This window comes from Papio anubis, chromosome 9 (assembly GCF_008728515.1).
Source record: "Papio anubis isolate 15944 chromosome 9, Panubis1.0, whole genome shotgun sequence".
NCBI classification, from domain to species: Eukaryota; Metazoa; Chordata; class Mammalia; order Primates; family Cercopithecidae; genus Papio; species Papio anubis.
In genome coordinates this window covers 42,976,163-42,997,502 of record NC_044984.1, presented here as the reverse complement: position 1 = coordinate 42,997,502, position 21,340 = coordinate 42,976,163, and positions in this window count along the sequence as shown.

The window sequence follows — 21,340 nt, the reverse complement described above, 5'->3', positions numbered from 1 at the left end:
ATACATCATCACTTCTAATATGAGGTTATAGAAAAAAAAGGCAAATGAATGAATGTGTGTGTGGTAAATAGTAACTGGATTGTAGGATGCATGGGAAGGGTGAAGGCGGTTTTAAATGATAGCATGAAAGGCTATGGAGATGAGTGAGGGAGAAGTGGAAGAGGACATTCAGGCTCCCACTTAAATGAGTGGATGTGCCGTGATACTATTAAACAAGACAGAAAACAGAAGGACATGAAGGCTCTGGTCCATTCATTCCTCTGGACCATCTTGCCTTGAAAGATCTGACACATTGGAATCTGTTTTTTTCCAAAGACCCCAGGAAAAATTTTTCACTGCTCCTTTGTTCAGTCATTTTGATGCTTTTAAATCCCTCATTAAAATCAGCAAAGGCCAGGCGCGGTGGCTCAGGCCTGTAATCCCAGGACTTTGGGAGGCCAAGGCAGGCAGATCACTTGAGGTCAGGAGTTCGAGACCAGCCTGGCCAATATGGTGAAATCCTGTCTCTATTAAAAATACAAAAAAAAAAAAAAAAAGTAGCCAGGTGTGGTGGTGCATACCTGTAGTCCCAGCTACTAGGGAGGCTGAGGCAGGAGAATTGCTCGAACCCAGGAAGCCAAGGTTGCAGTAAGCCGAGATTGCGCCATTGCACTCCAGCCTGGGTGTTGCAGCAAGACACTGTCTCAAAAACAAAAACAAAACAACAACAACAAAACAAAATCAGCAAAATATTCCTGTTGTCTAACCAACTAATACTCTTGCTGTATTTACCTCCATTTCCCATTCTGTTTTGAAAGAAATGGAGAACAGATAATTACCATATTTTAATAGGGGTATTTCCCAGGATGTTTTGTCTTAACCTCTCAAATCTCTCTTTTCTGTATTCTGATTCAATCCCCTCCATAACATATAACTCTTTGTTTCAGGGATTATTTGATCAGCCTGTTGGCCAGTGGTATTGTAGCCACTGAATTTTTTAAAAATGCAAAATGTACATGTTTACTTAGTTGTTCTTACACTTTGCTCCATGTCTTCCATTTCTTCTTTAGTTGATTCTTTTCTTATTTTGTGGAAACTTGAAATTTAATGAGGAAATAAGGACAGCAAGTTATGGTAAAAGAGACCATGAATATTTTGCCTGAGGAAAAACACTAAAATGGTTAATCAGTGTCTTCAAATCTCAAAGGGGCTCCTTCTACCGCGCCATAATAAATAATTCTTTACCATGGATTAAGTTCAAAGAGTGAGGAATATAACTATAAGGAAGTGTGAATTATAGTGTGTGTGTGTATGTGTATTCCCACCCAAGTGGAATATTAATGGCATAACCTACCTTAGGAGGTTATGGTGTCTCTGCCCTAGACATCTTGGCGCAGTGGACGAAGTGCTCTAAAAACTTAGAAGAACCTGATATGAGTCTCATCACTTTCATTTACTAGCTACATGACTTTGGGGAAGTTACTTTATCACTTTGAGGCTCAGTTTCCCCATGTGTAAAATGGAGATAGTATATATTTCATATAATTTTATGAGTTAGATGGGATCATATATATGAATATGCTTTGTAAACTATAAATTACTATTAATAGGTAAATAACCTTTATCTGAGTAGACATGCATCTGGAATGGCTTGAGAGATTTCATGTGGGATTATATATGCTTCACTTCCAAAGAGGGTCCCAACATCAGATGTTCTGCCTGGGCTAGCTCATCTTCAAGCTCCGTGAGTCCTCTCTGGCACCTGTTGCAGTGATTCTGCAACAAACAGATCATTCCCAGTCAGAGCAACAGAATGAGGTAAGACATGATTTCCACAAAATTGTCCCATTTTGTGTACATGCCATAATATATGTAACCAGTGCCCAATTTGAGGGATATGAAGACTATTTCTAGGGCAAAGATGAACAGTAGGGTCAGAATTGTTACCTGTTATTTCCTCCTGATGTGAAAAGTTTAGGTAGAAATTCTGGCCTCCCTACAGGCTGAGGCAGAGACATGAAGAGAGGGGCAGAAATGCACCCTATTCCCATAAATATCATCTTCAAATAATAATTTTGCCTGTTCATTTTCATTCCAAGTGATGTAGTGGAGCCAGGTGGTACCAGCTCTCAAGAGCCAATTGTTAAATTTCAAGAGTTTTGATTGATTGTTAAACATAGCCATTATTAATATTTTAAAACGAAGGTAATAAATACTTAAAATTCATCACTTCCTAATTTTGTCACCATGTTTTACTATTATCTATACTCTCAAGATTATTTATGTCTATTGTATCCGTACGGTAGGAAAACTGTATAATAGTGACCTCACTAATATCTCTTCCCAGCTCCATGATTAGTGATGTCTCATCGGTAACTTGAAATAAGTCATTGTGGGAGTGTTTATACCATGAAAATTGGCAAATGCTACAAATAAGGTACCTCCACCAAGAGCAATTTGTTAAACACTTAACCAGCACACCACTCATTTAATTCATTCGTCCAAATGCTTTGGCTAGTACTTGCAGGGCGCCCAGGAGCTTAAAGCAGTGTGAAGAGTTAGTTGACAATGCAGCCTCTGGAATCAGACCCCTGAGGTTTAAATTTGAGCTTTACCACTTACTGTGTGACCTTGGACAAGTTACTGACCCTTTCTTTGTATCTGTAAAATGAGGATAAAAGAAGAACTCCTACCTCATAGGATTACTGTGAAGCTTAAAAGGATTACTACTAATAACACATATAGAACAAACAATACCTAACACACAGTATGTAATTATTTTGATTTAGATTAGTTATGTCAATTTAGTTTTAATTAGGACATGGAAGCATCTTTCTAGTCCTATTTTACTAAAAAAATTTTAAGAACTGGGTATCAACATCAAATTTTATCAAATGCCTTTTAAACATCTATATAATTAATTAGATGTTTTTCATCTTTGATATATTAATATAGTGAGTTGTATTAGTGGGATTCCCCCTATTAGAAGAAACTTTAATCCCTCAAATGAATTTAACTTGGTCATGATGTACCATTCTTTGAATGCAATGCTGAATTCCATTTGATAATAACTTATTTAGTCTATTTCACCATTATTAATAAATTATCTTAGTTATAATTTTCTTTTGTATACTTTTTCAAGTTTTAGCCTCAATGGTTTGATGACTTTGTGAAAGTAATCAGCGATCTTTATTTTTTCTGTCCTTGCAGTTTCATTAGCCTTGAAAATATCCAACTGCTACAAGATTTAAAATTTACCTATGGAGCTATCAGGGCCTGGAGCTATTTTGAGGCAAAGCCTTTTGTTAACTTCCTCTATTTGAATGGCTCTCAAACTTGGTTGCACACTGAAATCACCTGGGGAGCTTTTAAAAATACTGATGCTATTGTGAAAGACAGTGTGGTGATTCCTCAAAGAACTAAAGACAGAAATAGCATTGGACCCAGCAATCCCATTACTGGGTGTACACCCAAAGGAATAGAAATCATTCTATCATAAAGACATATGCACATGTATGTTCACTGCAACACTGTTCACAATAGCAAAGACATGGAATCAACATAAATGCCCATCAATGACAGACTGGATAAAGAAAATATGGTACATATACACCATGGAATACTATGTAGCCATAAAAAAGAATGAGATCATGTCCTTTGCAGGGACTTGGATGGAGCTAGGAGCCACTATCCTTAGAAAACTTACACAGGAACAGAAAAACAAATATCACATGTTCTCACTTAAAAGTGGGAGCTAAATATGAGAACTCATGGGTACATAGAGGGGAACAACACATACTGAGGCCTATTAGAGGGTGGAGAGTGGAGGGTGGGAGGAAGAAGAGGATCAGGAAAAATAACTAATGGGTACTAGGCTTAATACCTGGGTAATGAAATAATCTGTACAAGAAACCCCCATGACGCAAGTTTACCAATGTCACAAACCTGCACAGGTACCCCTGATCTTAAAATAAAAGTTAAAAAAGTAAAAATAAATAAATAAATACCCAACCTAGTAGGGCAGGCCAACATTCAAATCCAGGAAATACAGAGAACGCCACAAAGATACTCCTCGAGAAGAGCAACTCCAAGACACATAATTGCCAGATTCACCAAAGTTGAAATGAAGGAAAAAATCTTAAGGCAGCCAGGAGAGAAAGGTCAAGCAATTCACAAAGGGAAGCCCATCAGATCATCACGCAGATCTCGGCAGAAACTCTACAAGCCAGAAGAGAGTGGGGCCAATATTCAACATTCTTAAAGAAAAGAATTTTCAACCCAGAATTTCAGCATCCAGCCAAACAAGTTTCATAAGTGAATGGAGAAATAAAATCTTTACAGATAAGCAAATGCTTAGAGATTTTGTCACTAATTAGGCCTGCCTTACAAGAGACCCTGGAAGGAAGCACTCAACATGGAAAGGAACAACCGGTACCAGCCATTGCAAAAACATGCCAAAATGTAAAGACCATCGAGGCTAGGGAAGAACTGCATCAACTAACGAGCAAAAATAACCAGTTAATATCATAATGGTGACTGGCTCCACACATAACAATCTTAACCTTTAAATGTAAATGGACTAAATGCTCCAATGAAAAGACACAGACTGGCAAACTGATAAAGAGTCAAGACCATCAGTCTGCTGCTGTATTCAGGAGACCCATCTCACACGCAGAGACATACATAGGCTCAAAATAAAGGATGGAGGAAGATTTACCAAGCAAATGGAGAACAAAAAGCGGGTTGCAATACTAGTCTCTGAGCAATAAAAACAGACTTTAAAACCATCAAAGATCAAAGAGACAAAGAAGGCCATTACATAATGGTAAAGGGATCACCCAACAGGAAGAGCTAACTATCCTAAATATATATGCACCCAACAGGAGCACCCAGATTCATAAAGCAAGTCCTTAGAGATTTACAAAGAGACTTAGACTCCCATACACAATGGAGACTTCAACACTCCAGCTGTCAACATTAGACAGATCAACGCCACAGAAAGTTAACAAGGATATCCAGGAATTGAACTCATCTCTGCACCAAGCAGACCTAATAGACATCTATAGAACTTCCACCCAAATCAACAGAATATACATTCTTCAGCACCACATCGTACTTACTCCAAAATTGACCACGGTAATTAGAAGTAAAAGCACTCCTCAAAGCAAATGTAAAAGAACAGAAATTATAACAAACTGTCTCTCAGACCACAGCAATCAAAACTAGAACTCAGGACTAAGAAACTCAATCAAAACCGCTCAACTATGGAAACTGAACAACCTGCTCCTGAATGACTACTCAAGTACATAACGAAATGAAGGCAGAAATAAAAGATGTTCTTGAAACCAATGAGAACAAAGATACAACATACCAGAATCCTGGGACACATTTAAAGCAGTGTGTAGAGTGGAAATTTATAGCACTAAATGCCCACAAGAGAAAGCAGGAAAGATCTAAAATTGACACTCTACCATCGCAATTAAAAGAACTAGAGAAGCAAGAGCAAACAATATTCGAAAGCTAGCAGAAGGCAAGAAATAACTAAGATCAGAGCAGAACTGAAGGAGATAGACACAAAACCCTCCAAAAAATCAACAATGAATCCAGGAGTTGGTTTGAAAAGATCAACAAAATTGACAGACCATCAGCAAGACTAATAAAGAAGAAAAGAGAGAAGAATCAAATCGATGCAATAAAAAATGACAAAGGGGATATCACCACCGATCCTGGCATTACAGAACATGCAAAACCACCACATCAGATAATACCATAAACACCTCTAAATAAACTATAATCTAGAAGAAATGGATAATTTCCTGACACTTACACTCTCCCAAGACTAAAACAGGAAGAAGTTGAATCCCTGAATAGACCAATAGCAGGCTCTTGGAAATTGAGGCAATAATTAATAGCCTACCCACCCAAAAAAAAAGTCCAGGACCAGATGGATTCACAGCTGAATTCTACCAGAGGTACAAGGAGGAGTTGGTACCATTCCTTCTGAAACTATTCCAATCAATAGAAAAGAGGGAATCCTCCTAACTCATTTTATGAGGCCAACATCATCCTGATACCAAAAGCCTGGCAGACACAAGAAAAAAGAGAATTTAGACCAATATCCCGATGAACATCGATGCAAAATCCCAAAATACCGCGTGGATTCAGCAACATCAAAAAGTTTATCCACCATGATCAAGTGGGCTTCATCCGGGATGCAAGGTTGGTTCAACATTCCTGCAAATCCAATAAACATAATCCAGCATATAAACAGAACCAAAGACAAGAACCACATGATTATTTCAATAGATGCAGAAAAGGCTTTAATAAAATTCAACATCTCTTTCATAAAAACGCCTAATAAATTCGGTATTGATGGAATTCAAAATAATAAGAGCTATTTATGACAAACCCACAGCCAATATCATCATACTGAATGGGAAAACTGGAAGCATTCCCTTTGAAAACTGGCTAATAAGATTAGGATGCCCTCACCACCCTATTCAACATATAGTGTTGGAAGTTCTGGCTAGGTAATCAGCAAGAGAAAGAAATCAAGGGTATTCAGTTAGGAAAAGAAGAAGTCAAATTGTCCCTGTTTGCAGATGACATGATTGTATATTTAGAAAACCCCATTGTCTCAGCCCAAAATCCTTAAGCTGATAAGAAACTTCAGCAAAGTCTCAGGATACAAAATTAATGCAAAATCACAAGCATTCTTATACACCAGTAACAGACAAACAGAGAGCCAAATCAGGGAATGAACTTCCATTCACAATTGCTTCAAAGAGAACAAAATACCTAGGAATCCAACTTACAAGGATGTAAAGGACCTCTTCAAGGAGAACTACAAAATGTCAGTGAAATAAAAGAGGACACAACAAATGGAAGAACATACCATGCTCATGGATAGGAAGAATCAGAGTCATGAAAATGGCCATACTGCCCAAGATAATTTATAGATTCAATGCCATCCCATCAAGCTACCAATGAGTTTTTCCACAGAATTGAAAACTGCTTCAAAGTTCATATGGAACCAAAAAGAGCCCGCATCTCCGCATACAATCCTAAGTCAAAAGAACAAAGCTGGAGGCATCATACCTGACTTCAAACTATACTACAAGGCTAACAGCAACCAAAAACAGCATGGTACTGGTACCAAAACAGAGATATAGACCAATGAAACAGAACAGAGTCTCGTGAAATAATACCACATCTACAGCCATCTGATCTTGACAAACCTGAAACAAGAAATGGGGAAAGGATTCCCTATTTAATGAAATGGTGCTGGGAAATTACAGCCATAAGTAGAAAGCTGAAACTGGATCCCTTCCTTACTCCTTGGCGAAATTAATTCAAGATGGATTAGAGACTTCTAATGTTAGACCTAATACCATAAAAATCCTAGAGGAAAGCCTAGGTAGTACCATTCAGGACATAGGCATGGCAAAGACTTCATGTCTAAAACACCAAAAGCAACGGCAGCAAAAGCCAAAATTGACAAATGGGATCTCATTAAACTAAAGAGCTTGCACAAGCAAAAGAAACTACCATCAGAGATGGAATATCAGGCAACCTACCAGAATGGGAGAAAATCTTTTGCAATCTACTCATCTGACAAAGGGCTAATATCCAGAACCTACAAAGAACTCAAACAAATTTACAAGAAAAAACAAACAACCCATCAAAAAGTGGGCAAAGGATATGAACAGACATTTCTCAAAAGAAGACATTCATACAGCCAATGACACGAAAAATGCTCATCATCACTGGCCATCAGAGAAATGCAAATCAAAACTACTAAATGAGATACCATCTCACACCACCAGTTAGAATGGCAATCATTAAAAGTCAGGAACAACAGGTGCTGGAGAGGATGTGGAGAAATAGGAACGCTTTTAACTAATTGCCAGTGGATTGTAAACTAGTTCAAACCACATGGAAAACAGTATGCATGCATTCCCTCAAGGATCTAGAATTGATGTGCACCATATGACCCAGCCATCCCATTACTGCTGGGTATATACCCAAAGGATTATGTCTATGCTGCTATAAAAGACACATGCATGCATGTTTATTGCAGCACCATTCACAATAGCAAAGACTTGAATCAACCCAAATGTCCATCACAGATTGGATTAAGAAATGTAATATTCATGGAATACTATAAAGCTATAAAAGGATGGTTTGTGTCCTTGTAGGACATGGATGCAGCTGGAAACCATCATTTTAGCAAACTATCACAAGAACTGAAAACCAAACAATCGCATGTTCTCACTCATAGGTGGAACTGAACAATGAGATCACTTGACTCAGGAAGGGGAACATCACACAATCAAATTTATCATGGGGGAGGGGGAGGGGAGGGATTGCATTGGGATATACCTGATGTAAATGACGAGTTGATGGGTGCAGCACAGCAACATGGCACAAGTATACATATGTAACAAACCTGCACGTTATGCACATGTACCCTACAACTTAAAGTATAATAATAATAAATTAATTTAAAAAAAAAAGAAAAATCAAATATAAATAAATAAATAAATAAATAAAAAATACTGTTGCCTATGTGATGTGGTAGATACATTAATTAGCTTGATTTAGTCATTTTGCTAACATATCAAAACATCACATTGTTTTCCAGAAATATATAATTATTACTTGTCAATTAGATTTTTTTCAAATATTAATACCCGAGTGTTTCTTTCCTTTTTTTTTTTTTTTAACAAATGGGGTCTTCTTCTGTTGCCCAGGCTGGAGTGCAGTGGTGCAATCATAACTCACTGCAGACTTGAACTCTCAGGGTCAAGTGATCCTCTCCCTTCAGCCTCTTGAGTAGCTGAGTCTGCAGGCATGTGCCACCATGCCTAGCTCCAATGTTATTTTAATTGGTCTGGTATGCATCCTGGGGATGGGGATATTTAAAAGCTCTCCAAGTGACTACAATGTGAAGCCAAGGTTCAGAACTACTGTATTATATTCATTTCACTCAATATATTTGTTTAATTTGTTTCTATCTTTTATTCAATGAATTTTAGTGACTCATATTAACCCAGAAAATTACCTATTTCCTTCTGGCTTTCAAAGTCATTGCCATAGAGTCTCGCAAAGTACTGTTGCATAATTATTTTTATTTTCTCTGTGGCTGTGATTATTTCACCTTTTAAAATTTGTGTATTTTTGCTTTCTTTCTACCACTTCATTTTTAATTATTAGATAGACAGTAATCTGTCCATTTTATTGGCTTTTTTTTTTGAGACGGAGTTTTGCTCTTGTTGCCCAGGCTGGAATGCAATGGTGTGATCTCAGCTCATCGCAACCTCCGCCTCCCAGGTTCAAGCAATTCTCCTACCTCAGCCTCCTGAGAAGCTGGGATTACAGGCATGTGCCACCACGCCCAGCTAATTTTGTATTTTTAGTAGAGATGGAGTTTCTCCATGCTAGTCAGGCTGGTCTGAAAGTCCTGACCTCAGGTGATCCGCTCACCTTGGCCTCCCAAAATGCTGGGATTACAGGCATGAGCCACAGTGCCCGGCGTTTATTGGCTTTTCCCTAGGATCAATTCTTGAATTCATTTATTGATTCTATTCTATTTCGGGTTTTTTTTTTTTTTTTTAAATTTTGGGGAAGAGGTGGTATTTGGTTACATGAGTAAGTTCTTTAGTAGTGATTTGTGAGATATTGATGCACTCATCACCTGAGCAGGATACACCACACTTATTTGTAGTCTTTTATACCTCACCCCCGCCCACTCTTTCCCCTGAGTACCCTAAGTCCATTGTATCATTCTTATGCCTTTGCATCCTCATAGCTTAGCTCCCATTTATGACTCAGGACATGCAATGTGTGGTTTTCCATTCCTGAGTTACTTCACTTAGAATAGTAGTCTCCAGTTCCATCCAGGTTGCTGTGAATGCCATTAATTCATTCCTTTTTTTGACTGAGTAGCATTCCATTTTATATATATATATATAAAGTGAGATATATATGTGATATATATTTGAGATATGTATATGTGAGATAGATATTTGATGTATATATATGTGTATATATATACACACACACACATATATATATATCACATATATATCACAACTTCTTCATCCACTCATTGAATGATGGACCTTTGGGCTGGTTCCATATTCTTGCAATTACGAATTGTGCTGCTATAAACATGTGTGTGCAAGTATCTTTTTTGTATAATGACTTCTTTTCCTCTGGGTAGATACCTAATAGTGGGATTGCTGGATCAAATGGTAGTTCTACTATTAGTTCATTAAGGAATCTCCACGCTGTTTTCCACAGTGGTTGTACTAGTTTACTTCCCCACCAGCAGTGTAGAAGTGTTCCCTTTTCACAGCATCCATGCCAACATCTATTATTTTTTTATTTTTTGATTATGGCTATTCTTGCAGGAGTAAGTATCACATTGTGGTTTTGATTTGCATTTTTCTGATCATTAGTGATGTTGAGCAGTTTTTCATATATTTGTTGGCCATTTGTATATCTTCTTTTAAGCCAACATTTTTATGGGACTCTTTGGTTTTTTCTTGCTAATTTGTTTGAGTTCTTTATAGATTCTGGATATTAGCCCTTTGTCAGATGTATAGATTGCAAAGATTTTCTCTCACTCTGTGAATTTTCTGTTTACTCTGCTGATTCTTCATTTTGCTGTGCAAAAGCTCTTTAGTTTGGTTAAGTCTAAGCTATTCATCTTTGTTTTTGTTGCATTTGGTTTTGGGTTCTTGGTCATAAAGTATTTGCCTAAACCAATCTCTAGAAGTGTTTTTTCCAAAGTTATCTTCTAGAACTTCTAAGTTTCAGGTCTTAGATTTAAGTCCTTGGTTCATCTTGAGTTGATTTTTGTATAAGGTTAGAGATGGAGATCCAGTTTCATTCTCATACATGTGGCTAGCCAATTATCCCAGCATCATTTGTTGAAAAGGGTGTCCTTTCCCCATTTTATGTTTTTGTTTGCTTCGTAGACGATCAGTTGGCTGTATGTATTTGGGTTTATTTCTGGGTTCTCTATTCTGTTCCATTGGTTGATGTGCCTATTTTTATACCAGTACCATACTGTTTTGGTGACTATGGCCTTATAGTATAGTTTGAAATCAGTAATGTGATGCTTATAGATTTGTTCTTTTTGCTTAGGCTTGCTTTGGCTATTCAGGCTCTTATTTGGTTCCATATGAGCTTTAGGATTTTTTTTTTCTAGTTCTGTGAAGAATGATGGTGGTATTTTGATGGGAATTTCATTGAATTTGTAGATTGCTTTTGGCAGGATGGTCATTTTCACAATATTGATTCTACCCATCCATGAGCACGAGATGTGGTTCCATTTGTTTGTGGTGTCTATGATTTCTTTCAGCAGTGTTTTGTAGTTTTCCTTGTAGAGGTCTTTCACCTCCTTGGTTAGGTATATTCCTAAGTTTTTTTGTTCGTTTGTTTTGCGGCTATTGTAAAAGGATTTGATTCTCAGTTTGTTTGCTGTTGCTGTACAGCAGAGCTACTGATTTGTGTACATTAATTTTGTATCCTAAAACTTTGCTGAATTTATTTATAAGTTCTAGGAGTTTTCTGGATGAGTCTTTAGCGTTTTCTAGGTATATGATCATATCATCAGCAAACAGTGACAGTTTGACTCTTTACCAATTTGGATGACCTTTATTTCCTTCTCTTGTCTGATTGCTCTGGCTAGGACTTCCAATATTATGTTGAATAGAAGTGGTGAGAGTGGGCATCCTTGTCTTGTTCCAGTTCTCAAAGGGAATGCTTTCCACTTTTCCCCATTCAGTATTATGTTGGCTGTGAATTTGTCATAGATGGCTTTTATTACATTGAAGTATGTCCCTGGTATGCCAATTTTGCTGAAGGTTTTAATCATAAAGGGATGCTGGATTTTGTCAAATGCTTTTTCTGCATCTATTGAGATGATCATGTGATTTTTGTTTTTAATTCTGTTTATGTGGCATATCACATTTATTGACTTGTGTATGTTAAACCATCCCTGCAACCCTGGCATGAAACCCACTCGATCATGCTGGATTATCTTTTTGATATGCTGTTGGATTCAGTTAGCTAATATTTTGTTAAGAATTTTTGCATCTATGTTCATCAGGGATATTGGTCTGTAGTTTTCTTTTTTGTCATGTCCTTTCCTGGTTTTAGTACTAGGGTGATAGTGGCTTCGTGGAATTATTTAGGTAGAATTCCCTCTTTCCTCTTTCTTGTGGAATAGTGTCAATTGGATTGTTACCAATTCTTTGAATGTCTGATAGAATTCAGCTATGAATACGTCTGGTCCTGGACTTTTTTTTCCTTGGTAACTTTTGTATTACCATTTCAATCTCGCTGCTTGTAATTGGTCTGTTCAGGGTTTCTAATTCTTCTTGATTTAAGCTAGAAAGTCAACAAAGAAGCAGTGGATTTAATCTATACACTAGAACAAATGGACTTAACAGATATTTACAGAACATTCTACCCAACAGTCACAGAAAACACATTCTATTCATGAGCACATGGAACTTTCTCCAAGACAGACCATATGATAGGTCACAAAACAAGTCCCAATAAATTTAAGAAAACTGAAATTATATCAAGTACTCTCTCAGAACACAGTGGGAAAAAATTGGAAATCAACTCCAAAGGAACCTTTGAAACCATGCAAATACATGGAAATTGAATAACCTGCTCCTGAATGATCACTGAGTCAACAATGAAATCAAAATAGAAATTTGAAAATTCTTTGAACTGAATGGTAATAGTGACACAACCTATCAAAACCTCTGGGATACATCAAAGGCTGTGCTAAGAGGAAAGTTCACAGCCTTAAATGCCTACATCAAAAAGTCTGAAAAAGTACAAATACATAATCTAAGGTCACACCTCAAGGAACTAAAGAAACAAGAACAAATCAAATCCAAACCCAATAGAAGAAAATAAATAACAAAAATCAGAGCAGAACTAAGTGAAATTGAAACAAAAAAATACAAAAGATAAATGAAACAAATAGCTGTTTGACAACATAAACAAAATTGATGGACCATTAGCAAAATTAACCAAGAAAAGAGAGAAGATCCAAATAAGCTCAATTAGAAACAAAATGGGAAATAACCCAACTGACACCACAAAAATAAAAAAGATTGTTCAAGGCTACTATGAACACCTTTACACACATAAACTAGCAAACCTAGAGGACATAGATAAATTACTGAAAATATACAACCCTTTTTCTGTTTTCTTACTCAACAATTTCTGCTTTGATCTTTACAAATTTTCTGTTTCTGGTCTTCCCTTTGTTAATGTTGTTTATATGCTTCTAATCTCTTCAGCAATTTCATTTTGTTTTGTTTCATTTAAGTTCATTTATCCTTATTATTTTCGTTAAGTAATAGACGTATTTCAGGCTATTAAGTTTTCCTACAATAAATATCTGTGTACAGTATTCATTAATATATGATACTTTTATCCAATTTTTTTAAGATTGCTTACAATTGTTTTGAGTTCCTGTTTAATATAAGAGTTATTTTTGAATGGCTTTTTAGTTTTTCAATTTTCTAGTAGGTGGGGTTGTTTTCATAATCATGTCAGTTTTATTATTGTCATGGAATCACTTCTGAATTGAACAATCCTTCTAAAACATGTCCTTGGTAAGACTTAATTGAATATGTTTAACACTAGAAACTTACAATAGGAAAAGTAACTGATCTATTGAGTTTTACAAGCAGAAGAAGAACTGGCACCAGATACCCTTCCATCCCAAGCAGACTGATCTCCTGGCTTGAACCTTCTTGGGAAGGGAGTAGTTAGGATTCAATGCATCAGCTAAAAGGATGGATGGTGTCTGTCAGGTACAGAATCCCAGGTGTGCAACATTGAGTAGTTAGGACTCAATGCATCAGCTAAAAGGATGGATGGTGTCTGTCAGGTACAGAATCTCAGGAGTGAGGCTTTTTTCATTGCTTCCTTCCATGCTCCGTCAGAAGCAAGTTCACTCTAAGGTCATTATGGTAGACAAGGGTCAGCAAATTTGTTCTATGAAAGGCCAGATAGTAAGTATTATGGATTTCGTGTGCTGGGTTACTAATATTGCATATGGGACATACTCATAATAAAAAAAAAGTTTATGTTTATCTCAAACTCAAATACAACTGGGTGCCTTATATTTTTATTTGATAAATCTGGTCGCCCTACTTATAAGCCATATGGTCTCTGTGGCAACTACTTAGCCCTGCTGTTGTAGTGGGAAACAACCATAGACAATACATGAATCAGTGGGTGTGGCTGTGTTACAGTTAAACTTTATAAAAATTGGCAGTGGGCTATATTTGGCCTGAGGGCCATGGTTTGTCCACCCCTGCGTTTTTTTTTCCAACATTTAATGTGCATCAGAATACCATGGAGGGTTTGTTAAAACACTGATTGCTGAGCCCCATCCCTGGAGTTCATGATTCCCTAGATTTGGGGTGAACCTCAACAGATTGCATCTCTATCAAGCTCCCAGGTGAGGCGGCTCCTGGTGGTCTGTAGGCCACACTTTTGAGTATCATTGCATGCGAGGAAATGCCTTATTGCCCTTTTGTTCCTAAAACCACTTAGAGTGACATAGGCATTTTTATTGTTATTCAAAGACTTCATCAATCTTACGAGACAAAAACTTTTAAATGCTGAAATTGAAATATTCTCATGTCCAGAACTTCCTAGCCAGCAAGGCTTCTCTAACACATATGGAAACTTTGGGCTAATTACAAAAAGTCACTCCCATTCAGGGAAGAATCAGAAAAAAGGCACAACTTTTTTTCCCTTCAACTTTTATTTTAAGTTCAGGGGTACATGTGCAGGATGTGCAGGCTTGTTACATAGGTAAAGGTGTGCCATGGTGGTTTTCTGCACAGATCATCCCATCACCTAGGTATTTAAGCCCAGCATCCATTAGCTGTTCTTCCTGATGCTCTCCCTCTTGCCAACCCCCAGTGGGCCCCAGTGTGTGTTGTTCCCCTCTATGTGTCCATGTGTTCTCATCATTCAGTTCCCAAATATAAGGGAGAACATGCAGTGTTTGGTTTTCTGTTCCTGAACTAGTTTGCTGAGGATAACGGCTTCCAACTCCATCCATGTCCCTACAAAGGACGTGATCTTGCTCCTTTTTATGGCTGCATAGTATTCCATGGTGTATACGTACCACATTTTCTTTATCCAGTTTTTCACTCATGGGCATTTAGGTTGATTCCATATCTTTGCTATTGTGAATAGTGCTGCAATGAACATACACGAAGGCACTGCTTTTTCTGTACTCACATAGCCCCTCACCAGGATACACAGTTTGGTCAGCTGAGTGCAGGCCAGATTTCAGCATCTATTCTTCCCTTCAGGAGCCTCTATGCAGTGCACAGACTGCATGACACTGCTGCCTGACCAGAAAAATATTATCTACAATTTACTTAATCAAAACAACACATTCTAAATTTAAAATATTCCATATGAATGTATTTCTTTTCTTGCTGTGAAAAGAAAAACATGAAAGAATATTCTTAAGGAAAATCCCATACACAAGCTGACACCTGCTCTCCTTTCCTCATATCTCAAGGGGAGAAAATAAACAGAAGTTTAAGAAGTGTTTAAGAAAATTTAAGAAATAAACAGAATTTTAATGTCTAGTTTTAGTGTAGTCTGAACTGTTTTAGGTTTTTGGAATTCATTTCAGTTTTCTTTATAGTCTAATATGTCAACAGTAGTATTTTGTAAATGTTCCATGACCCTTCACAAGGAGGTATATTCCCTATTTGGAGATGATAGACTTTAAAATATTTCTACTGATAAACATATCCTTTTCTGTTAGTAATGTCCATATGTCATGGATTCTCTATATTCTTACTTATCTTCCTGATATAAGGATGACTTGGGATGTAAGAGAATCCCAATAAGGGAAGGGAGAGAGTTTCCATGTGTCATTTTGTATCCCTGCCACATACCACAATACTTACAACATAACAGGCACCCACCTATTAAATGAATAAACTCTTTTTGGCTGTAGAGTAGGTGGAGTGCAATTGGCCCCAGTGATCCATTCAAATAAAAATGGATTTCTATCTTCTTTGCTTTCTCCCTGCTGGGCTTGTAGTATATTCCCTAAACTGGAGTCAGGTATAATTGGTGCATTTTAATTTAAAAAATCAGTTAATTTTTTCTCCTATATTTCTTCTCTTTGGTTTTGGCCTTATTCATTGAGGTTACACAGACAAAGTAAATTCTATCTTCTAAATGGAAAACTCGTAAATATCCATGTTTGGCTTTCAGCAAAAGAACTATAGTAAAAATTAGAAAAATTTGTGAACCCCAAAATAACAATGAAACTACACATAATTTTGTGGAATATAGCTAGGGCAGTCATTAGGGCAGAACTTTCTCTTAAAAGAAGTTAAAATTTTAAAAATTAGCAAACAACTTAATCAGAATAAAATACATTATGCAAGGAAAGTGAAAGGAAGAAAAAATGCACATGATAGATGGATTCAATGAAATTCAAAGATTAAACTAATAAAGGTCAAAGAAATTAATACTTTGACAGTCCTCTGGCATGGCTTATGTTTTAAAAAACAGGCTTAAATAAACAATATTAAAAATGAAACGAGCACAGATGTTGCAGACTGATTTATAAGGGGGGCTTCTGATTCTAATATTTATAGACCAGGTAATTTGGATCAACCATCTCAATAAAAACAACCAAAAGCTCGACACATTTTAAAATATCTACAATAAGGTCATTAAAGAACTAAATATGCAGTGAAGAATTTTAGGGCCAAGATCCAGGAGCATTCACTATGTATTTAGGCACATTAGAAATAGCTGATGTGGCCGGGCATGGTGGCTCACACCTGTAATCCCAGCACTTTGGGAGGCCAAGGCAGGTGGATCACCTCAGGTCAGGAGTTTGAGACCAGCCTGGCCAACATAGTGAAACTTGTCTCTACTAAAAATACAAAAATTAGCTGGGAGTGGTGGCGGGCCCAGCTACTAGGGAGACTGAGGCAGGAGAATCACTTGAACCCGGGAAGCAGAGGTTGCAGTGAGCCAAGATCATGTCATTGCACTCCTACCTGGGCGACAGAGCAAGATTCTGTCAAAGAAAGAAAGAGAGAAAGAAAGAGAGAAAGCAAAGAAAGAGAGAAAGCAAAGAAAGAAAAGAAAGAGAGAAAAGAAAGAAAGGAAAGAAAAGAAAGAGAAAGAAAGAAAGAAAGAAAGAAAAGAAAAGAAAAAAAAAGAAAGAAAGAAAGAAAGAAAAAAAGAGAGAGAAAGAAAGAAAGAGAAAACAGCTGATGTAGCTGATGAAAGAACTGGTAAAGTAAGTGACTCACGCCTGTAATCCAGACATTTTGGGAGGCTGAGATAGGAGGATTGCTTGAGCCCAGGAGTTCAAGACCAGCCTAGGCAACATGGCAAAACCCTGTCTCTACAAAAAATACAAAAAATTATCAGGGCGTGGTGGTGCAAGCCTGTAGTCCCAGCTACTCAGGAGGCTGATATGGGAGGATAGCTTGAGCTCAGGAAGTCAAGGCTACAGTGAGCCATGATCATGCCACTGTACTCCATCCTGGGCAACAAAGCAAGACCCTGTCTCAAGAAAAAAAAAAAAAAAGAATTGGTAAAGTGGAAGGTATGTCATAAAGAAGATGAAAGAAATAATGGGTAGAGCAAAAGCAGTATTTGAAGAGAAAACAGCTTGGAATTTTCCAAAACTGAAAAAGACATCAGTCCACAGATTAAAGAGGCCTTAAATATCTCCAAAATATTTTATTTATAAAAAGAAAGCCATAGCTTGACACATCACTAGAACTTCTGAAAATGAAAGGCAAAGAGAAAAACTGAAGAGGTGCCTGGAAAAAAAAAAAAAAAAAAGGCAGGTTACCTTCAAAGGAACACAATGAGGTTGACAGTGTTTTTCTCAATGATGCAAGTCAAAATATAAAATGTTCTTGTCTAAAACTCCATTGTAGCAGACTAGAGAAGGGTTGTAAGTCACAGTGATATGCTCCTGCTGGCGTGGAAGAAAGCAAACATCCATGCTGTGAACTGCCTGTGGGGGCTGCGTGGCCAGGAATTCTAGGAGCTGAGACCAATCCCTAGATGACAGCTAGTAAGTCATACAACTGCAAAGAAATGATTCTGCCAGCAACCAGTGAGCCTGGAAGAAGACCAATGCCTCAGATGAGAATGGCAACCCCAGCTGACTCCTTGATTTCCACCTAGTGAGACTGAGCAGAAGACTCAGCTAGTTCATATCCAGACTCCCCACCCATGGAAATGGTGAGATAATTTTCACTTGTAATAGTAGAGAAAAATTGTAAGCTAAACTTTAAGATATTGTAAGATAAGATAAAGCAAAAAACCATAAGGTACATTTTACTATAAGCCACTAAATTTGTGGTAATGTTACACTGCAATAGAAAACTAATATATGTTTTAAACATTTTTAAGAAAATACTATGGAAAGTTTCATGCCATTAAATCTGATACTGTAGATAAATGAAACATTAATAGAAAAATATAATTCTCCAAGTTGAAGAACAGAAAACATAAACACACATATAGGCATGAGATTAAATGAATAGTTTAAAAACATTTCTATAAATAAAAAGCCAGACATGATTTTAGGGCAGATACTACCAAACAATTAAGGAAAAAAATGCTAATTTTGAATACACTAGAAAACGAGGAAGCACCTCAACTTTTTTAGTGATGCAAATATAACTTTGATACTAAAATTTGCCCCCCCCCCCCACCAAAAAAATATAATTTCACTCTTGGACATAGTTGCAAAATTCCCAAGCAAAATTTTAGCAAATTGTATATTACAATATATTTAAAAGATAATACCTTATATTATGACCAAAGTGAAGTTTATCCCACTAATTCAAAGTTGATTTTTTATTTTTATTTTTTAATTTAATTTAATTTTTTAGAGGCAGGACAAGGTCTCTCTTTGTCACCCAGGCTGGAGTGCAATGGTGCAATCAGCCTCAACCTCCTGGGCTCAAGTGGTCCTCCTGCCTCAGTCTCCTGAGTAGCTAGGACTACAGGCGTGAATCACCATGCCTGCCTAATTTTAAAAAAATTTTTTTAGAGATGGGGTCTCGCTATGTTGCACAGGCTGGTCTTGAATTCCTGTCCTGAAGTGATCCTTCCACTTCACCCTTCCAAAGTGCTGGAATTACAGGCATGAGCCACTGTGCCAGCCTTGAAGTTGATTGATTTAACATTAAAAAATGAATTAATGTAAATTACCACAGGAACAGAAAATGAAGAAAAATCACATAATCATCTTAAGAGATGCAGGAAGACCATCTATTTTATTGAAAATTCATGTCTGCTTGTAATTTTTTTAAAAAAAATCTCAGCAGACCAGGAATAGAAAAGAACTTCCATAAGCTATTAAAGTGATTTTAAACCAAAACCGCATAGCAAACATCATCTTTAGTAGTGAAACATTAAAAGCATTATCTATAAGATCATAAACAAGCCTAGGTAACCATTATCCCTACTTTTATTTAAGATTATATTAAGGATCTTAGGTGGTACAGTAAAGCAGGAAAAGAAAAAATGGTGTAAGAACTAGAAATGAAAAATAAAACTCTATTTACAGATGATACGATTGTCTTCATAAAAACTAAAAGGATGCACAAAAAATTATTAAAATTAATAGAATTTAACAAAGTTACTGGAAACAAAATCAATATGCAAAAATCTAACTGCATTTCTGTTACCAGCAAACAAAATAGAAAATGTAATTTTAAGATACCATTTTAAATATTATGCAAAGTATATAAAAAATGAAAACTATATGATCGTCTCAATAGATGCAGGAAAGCTTTTGATAAAATCCAATATCTCTTTATTATTTTAAAAAAACCCTCAATAAACTAGGCATCAAAGGAACATATCTCAAAATAACAAGAGCCATCTATGACAAACCGACAGCCAACATTGTACTGATCGGGCAAAAGCTGGAAGCATTCCCCTTGAGAACTGGAACAAGACAAGGATGCCCACTCTCACCACTCTCATTCAACAGAACCGGAAGTGCTAGCCAGAGCAATCAGACAAGAGAAAGCAATAAAGGGCATCCAAATTTAAAAAAGAAGTCAAACTATCATTAGTCACAAATGATATGATTCTATACCTAGAAAACCCTAAAGACTCACCAAAAGGCTCCTAGACTGACAAGCAACTTCAGTAAAGTTTCAGGATACAAAATCAATGCACAAAACTCAGTAACGCCACTCCACACCATAACATTCTAGCTGAAAGCCAAATCAAGAATGCAATCCCATTTACAATAGCTGCAAAAAAATAAAATACCTAGGAATGTATCTAACCAAGGAGGTGAAACATCTCTACAGGAAGAACTACAAAACACCACTGAAAGAAATCGTGGATGACACAAACAAATGGAAAAACATTCCATCCTCATGGATTGGAAGAATCAATATTATTAAAATGGCCATACTGGTCAAAGCAATCTATAGATTCAATGCTATTCCTATCAAACTACCAATATCATTTTTCATAGAACTAGAAAAAAACTATTCTAAAATTCATATGGAGCAACAATAACAAAAAAAAGCCCAAGTAGCCAAAGCAATCCTAAGCAAAAAGAACAAAGCCACAGGCATCATACTACCCAACTTCCAACTATACTACAAGGCTACAGTAATCAAAACAGCATGGTACTGGTACAAAAACAGACACATAGACCAATGGAACAAAATAGAGAACCCAGAAATAAAGTTGCACACCTAAGCCATCTGATGTTTGACAAAGTTGACAAAAATAAGCAATGGTGAAAGGACTACCTATTCAATATATGAAGCTGGGATAACTGGCTAGCCATATGCATAACAATAAAACTGGACCCCTACCTTTTACCATACACAAAAAGTAACTCAAGATAGATTAAAGATTTAAATATAAGACTTCAAACTATAAGAACCCTAGAAGAAAATCTAGGAAACACCATCCTAGACATTGACCTTGGGAAGGAATTTATGACATTCCTCAAAAGCAATTGTAACACAAACAAAAACTGACAAGTGGGACCTAATTAAACTAAAGAGCTTCTGCATAGCAAAAGAAACTATCAACAGAGTAAACAGACAACCTTCACAATGGGAGAAAATATTCACAAACTATGCATCCAACAAACATCTAATATCCAGAATATATAAGGAACTTAAGCAATCCAATAAACAAAAAAACAAAAACCCTCATTAAAAAGTGGGCAAAATACATGAATAGGCACTTCTTAAAAGAACACATACAAGCAGTCAACAAATATTTTAAAATATTCCACATCACTAATCAT